The sequence below is a fragment of the Arachis hypogaea genome, chromosome 14, assembly GCF_003086295.3.
Source record: "Arachis hypogaea cultivar Tifrunner chromosome 14, arahy.Tifrunner.gnm2.J5K5, whole genome shotgun sequence".
Taxonomy (NCBI): domain Eukaryota; kingdom Viridiplantae; phylum Streptophyta; class Magnoliopsida; order Fabales; family Fabaceae; genus Arachis; species Arachis hypogaea.
The window spans coordinates 75,042,818-75,048,726 of NC_092049.1; the positions used below are offsets into that span (position 1 = coordinate 75,042,818).

At 42.0% G+C, this 5,909-nt stretch overlaps 1 non-coding gene across 1 annotated transcript; it reads left to right on the forward strand.

The window, feature by feature from the left end:
* The first annotated feature begins 4,818 nt into the window (after positions 1 to 4,818).
* Positions 4,819 to 4,922, forward strand: LOC112746499 (small nucleolar RNA R71). Its single transcript, XR_003174380.1, has one exon. It is a non-coding gene; the product is annotated as a small nucleolar RNA R71 (small nucleolar RNA).
* The last annotated feature ends 987 nt before the right edge of the window (positions 4,923 to 5,909 follow it).

Here is a 5,909-nt window from a genome sequence, read left to right on the forward strand (position 1 = left end):
ACAAGAGAATGATGAATGGAATGCCAAGAGAAATGAGTCATTCTTGTGGAAGTCATGTCACTGATTTTATGGTGGTTTCATGCATAGAAACTTAGGTTCATTCCTTTACTGGCTTTCAGAACTTTATCATGTCCTAAAACACTCACTTTGCTTACATCCCATGAGACTTTTATTCATTGATCCCTTTATTGTCATTTCAGAGCTTATTGGTGTTCTTAGGCTCAGTGCTTTGTAAGGGGGCAACTTTTTAAGATAAGCTTTCAGCCAACACTCCCGAACCAGTTGGTTCAAGGTGCTAGGTGTTGAAGCACCCCTAAGGACTTACTCCCTCAAGTTTCTCCCCCATACATACACACCACAGGCATCTGGTTCATTTACTTTCCTTCTTGAGACCTTGGTGTCCAGCACCTCTTTGGGTTACTAAATGCTCTGTGGTGAGGGTTACTCTTGATAATGGACTTTCAGCTGATAATCCCGGGTTAGTTAACCCAAGTTACCAAGTGATAAAGCACCCCTAAGAGCTTATTCATCCAAGTAGATCCCTCACACAGGAACACCACAGACACATATCTTAAGATCAAAACCATTGGTGCCTAGCCTTATTTCTTACTCTTTTTCTTTTGTTTTTCCACTTTCATTATTCTTTTCTCTTTCTCATATTAGGATCTTGTCATATACTTAGTCTCATGGGTATATTCAAAGCAAAGTATTCAGGCCAGATAGTTGTCATCCCACCTTATGGTTGAACCAACTTAGCTAACTTATGATCATACCACAAACTCATGAATGTACTCCATAGTATGAACCCCACTCTGGTCTTTTGATACATAAACATTCTCTCTTCATTTGATTTAAAGGGACAAGCATACAAGTAAGTAAGTAAGGATGCAGTGACATAAAGACTAGTGCACATAGACCTATTCAGAACTTAAAAGACAGAATTTAAAAAGGGTTCAACTACGAGTAACTACAAATCAAAAGTGCATTCGGACTTCCAACTTTCAACAATTCTGAGTACAATGGAATTAAGTAACAATACAACCTTCGAGTGATGATTTCTGGTTGCCCTCTCTCTTTGTCATCATCCTAGTTTTTGCTGCCTCATTTCTTTGGGTGAAGGTGCACCATTTCCTCATAAAATTCCTACAAGGTTACTGGAAGTTGCTTGTTCCCAAAGCACTTGAGACATAGTTAGCTTGCATGTATGCTTGTACCTTTTGAACGCTATTTGGTGTGTGAACACCAAACTTAGTTCCATGCCCAGTTCAAAACATTGCATATATGCAGAGAACCTCATATCTTGTTATTAACAAACCAATGATCACCTACAGTCTAACTATATCTAAGTGGTTTCTCTTGATTGGATGGAGCTAGCAATGTTCTTTTGGAGTGGAGTGTAATTCTAACCAATGTCCTTTGGTGGAACACCAAACTTAGAATTACAGTATCACTCTTGGATTGTTCTAGTGTAGAACACCAAACTTAGCTCCTTACAATACAGAGGAAACAACTTGTGATCTTTATTGAAATAAAGATGAAAGTGAAACTACCTGAGGTTGGGTTGCCTCCCAACTGAGCGCTCTTTTATCGTCACTAGCTCGACGAGTCCTTAATTACTTGAGATGGTACTTTACTCTGGGGTTTTCCCCCATGTTGCCTAGATAATGCTTGAGTCTTTGCCCATTCACTGTAAAAGTCCTCTCTGAACCTTCATCCGTGATTTCGATGTGGCCATATTGTGATACTTTTGTAACCATGAAAGGTCCAGACCACCTTGACTTGAGTTTTCCTGGGAACAGCCTTAATTTAGAATTGTAAAGGAGTACTCGCTGCCCCTTTTCGAAACTCCTGGGTGCAAGATGCATGTCATGTTTTCTCTTTGCCTTCTCTTTATACATCTTAGTGTTTTCATAGGGTTGTGACCTGAATTCCTCCATCTCTTGCAGCTGCAAGATCCTTTTTGCACCAGTAGCAATGCTGTCAAAATTTAGTATCTTGATAGCCCAGAGAGCTTTGTGTTCCAGCTCCAGTGGTAAATGACAAGCCTTCCCATAGACCAGTTGATATGGAGACATTCCAAGTGGAGTTTTGAATGCTGTTCTGTATGCCCAAAGAGCATCATCTAGCTTCTTCGACCAATCCTTTCTAGATGCACCCACAGTCTTTTCCAGGATCCTCTTCACCTCTCTGTTGGATATCTCAGTTTGCCCACTTGTTTGAGGATGGTAAGGTGTGGCTACTTTGTGTTTTACCCCATATCGTAGGAGGAGAGCTTCTAGTGGTTTGTTACAAAAGTGGCTCCCTCCATCACTAATGAGGGCTCTTGGGACTCCAAATCGGCTAAAGATATTCTTCCTGAGGAAGTTCATGACTACCTTGTTATCATTAGTTGGGGTTGCAATAGCCTCTACCCACTTGGAAACATAATCCACTGCTACCAAGATGTACTTGTTTGCATATGAGGTTGGGAATGGTCCCATGAAATCTATTCCCCACACATCAAACAGTTCCAGTTCCAAGATAAAATTTTGTGGCATGGCATTTCTTTTGGGCAAGTTTCCAGATCGTTGGCATTCATTGTAGCTTTTTACTAGTTCCTTGGCATCCTTGAAAAGGGTGGGCCAAAAGAATCCGCTTTGTAACACCTTTGCTGCAGTTCTGTCCCCTCCAAAGTGGCCTCCATAACATGAACCGTGGCAATTTCACAGGACTTCTCTTCCTTCTTCTTTCAAAACACATCTTCTAAGGATTCCATCTGAACACTTCTTGAAGAGATATGGCTCGTCCCAGACAAAGTATTTTGCATCATTCATGAGCTTCCTTTTTTGATGTTTATTGATCCCTGGGGGTAATGCCCCAGTTGCCTTGAAATTTGCAATATCTGCAAACCATGGTGCTTTGTGAACTGTCATCAACTGTTCATCAGGGAAGAGCTCGTTAACATTTGTATCATTTCCTCCACCTTGATCATGAGGGATTCTAGATAGGTGATCTGCCACCTTGTTCTCCACTCCTTTCTTGTCTCTGATTTCAATATTGAATTCCTCAATGCCTTGGTGAGAGACCTTGTGACCAAGGACTATTCCTCCTGTCACCATTCTCTCGTCCTCTTCAGGTTATTCTTCTTCAAAATTCTCCTGCACTTCATCCTCAAGTGCATCTAACCTCATGCATTCCCCTAATTGTTCTGGTGGGTAACTCATGGCCTTAAACACATTGAATGTCATCTTTTCATTGTGTAATCTCAGGGTGAGGTCACCCTTCTGAACATCAATGACAGCTCCAGCAGTGGCCAAGAATGGCCTTCCCAGGATGATGGAGGTCTTGGCGTCCTCCTGCATGTCCAGCACCACAAAATTTGCTAGAAATATGAAATCTTCCACTTTTACCAGCAAATCCTCTACTACCCCATGAGGGAATTTGAATGATCGGTATGCTAGTTGTAGGGCCATTTTTTTTGGTTTAGCCTCCTCAATTTTCATCTTCCTCATCATAGCTACTGACATCAAATTGATGCTGGCCCCTAAGTCACAAAGAGCCTTCTCTACTGTGATTTCCCCTATAATACAAGGAATCTGAAAACTCCCAGGATCTTTCAGCTTCTGGGGTAGTTTGTGCCGAATGATAGCACTACACTCTTCGGTTAGTATCACAGTCTCATTGTTCTTCCAGCTTCTCTTCTTAGTCATTAGCTCCTTCAAAAACTTGGCATAGAGTGGCATTTGTTCTATGGCTTCAGCAAAGGGTATGTTGATTTGTAGTTTCTTGAAGATTTCCAAAAATCTCAAGAACTGGTTGTCATCTTCCTTTTTCTTCAATAATTGGGGGTATGGAGCTCTTGAGATGTTCAGTTGTGGCATCCCTTTTTCTTTCTGTGGACTTGGCGCGGGAGGTTGAACTCTATCTTGCTCTTCTCCCTTTTCATTTGAGCCTTCTTCTTGTGGTTTTTGGGGCAGTTCCTTCAATTCCTTCCCACTCCTAAGTGTGATAGCTTGACACTCCTCCCTTTTGCTTGAATTGGCATCATTGCAAAGGTTGTGGTTAGGAAGCTGCTTAAATAGATAGCCGATTTGTGTCTCCAGTTTCTTGATGGCAGCATTTTGATTCTGCATGTTTGACTGCACTTCCTCTCGGAATGCTTTACTGTTTCGAATGTCTTTGCATACTCCTTCAAGTAAGGTTTCAATCTTAGAGAGCTTGTCATCAATTGATGGGTGATTCGGAGCAGATGTGCTATTTTGGTTTTGATAGGTGTGTGGAGAAGTGTTGTTGTGGGGGTGTTGAGATGTCCTCTGTGTGAATTGTTGGTGAGCTGCATTGTTGTTGGAGTTGTAACATCTCTAGTCTTGGTTTTGATCTTGCTGACTTCCCCACCCAAAGTTTGGGTGGTTTCTCCATCCAGGGTTGTAGGTCTTGGAGTATGGATCATAGTTTTGCCTTGGTGAATTCCCAATGTAGTTGGCTTGCTCCTGACTACCCTCTGCTTCTTCATTCACTCCTTCTTGGGTTGTTGATGATGTTGAGATTGCTGCTACTTGGTTCCTCTCCATCTTCTTGGTGAGGTCAGCCAGCTGCTGGGTAATGAGCTTGTTTTGAGCCAACAGAGCATCTACATTGTTTAGCTCCATTACTCCTCTTGTGTTCCCTGTTTCGGAAGCATAGAAGTAGTCATTCTCTGCTACTGTTTCAATGACATCTATATCCTCCTCAATGGTTTTCTTCTTGTTTAAGGATCCTCCGGATGAATGGTCTACGGCCTTCTTTGACTCATAAGAGAGCCCTTCATAGAAAATGTGCAGCTGCACCCATTCGTTGAACATGTCAGGTGGACACCTCCTTGTGAGGTCCTTAAATCTCTCCCATGCTTCATACAAAGTTTCACCATCTTGTTGCCTGAAAGTTTGGACCTCAGCTCTCAGCCTATTGATTCTTTGAGGAGGGTAAAATCTTGCTAAGAATTTGTTCACCACGTCTTTCTAAGTTGTCAAGCTTTCCCTTGGGAAAGATTCCAGCCACTTGGCTGCCTTGTCCCTGAGTGAGAATGGAAATAAGAGCAGTCTATAGGCATCAGGATGAACACCATTAGACTTCACTGTGTCACATATTCTCAGGAAGGTGGTTAAATGTTGATTGGGGTCTTCTTGAACACCTCCTCCAAACGAACAGTTGTTCTGAACAAGGGTGATGAGCTGTGGTTTAAGTTCAAAGTTGTTGGCATGGATTGTTGGCTTTTGGATGCTACTTCCACAATTGACTGGGTTTGGATTGATGTAAGAGCCCAAAACTCTTCTATCCTCCCCAGCATGATTTGCTCTACCTCCTCCCCCATGGTTGTGATCCTCTTCTTCATGATGGTTTTCCATGTTGTCTTCCATGTTTGGTTCAAAGAATTCCTCCTCTTCCTCAGCACCAACCACTTTCTTTCCTCTTGCTTCCCTCCTTAATCTAAGGAAGGTCCTCTCAGGTTCAGAATCGAAGGAAGTTGAAGCCCCGCTTCTTCTCCCTGTCGTACAACCAACAAGTGCAAGCAAGAAAAGATAGGTGCAGAAAGTATTTTTGTCAGAATTACTGTTAGTTGTGGGTGATGCAATATATCAAACAGTTAGTGGGTTAGCAAACAGAATTGAAAATAACAAAGAAAAACAAAAGAGTAGAGGGGGAAGGGAAGAAGTTTAACTAAATCAGAAAGTAAATCACTCAAACAGAAAATGAAATTCACAAAATAAAATTGCTCAATCTAGTGATCTTCCAATTTAATCATTGTTGATGCACAATCAATCCCCGGCAACGGCGCCATAAACTTGTTGCGGGTGGAAACTGTCTCTCAACAAATTTCCTTCGGCAAGTGTACCGAATTTGTCGTCAAGTAAAAACTCACAATAGAGTGAGGTCGAATCCCACAGGGATTG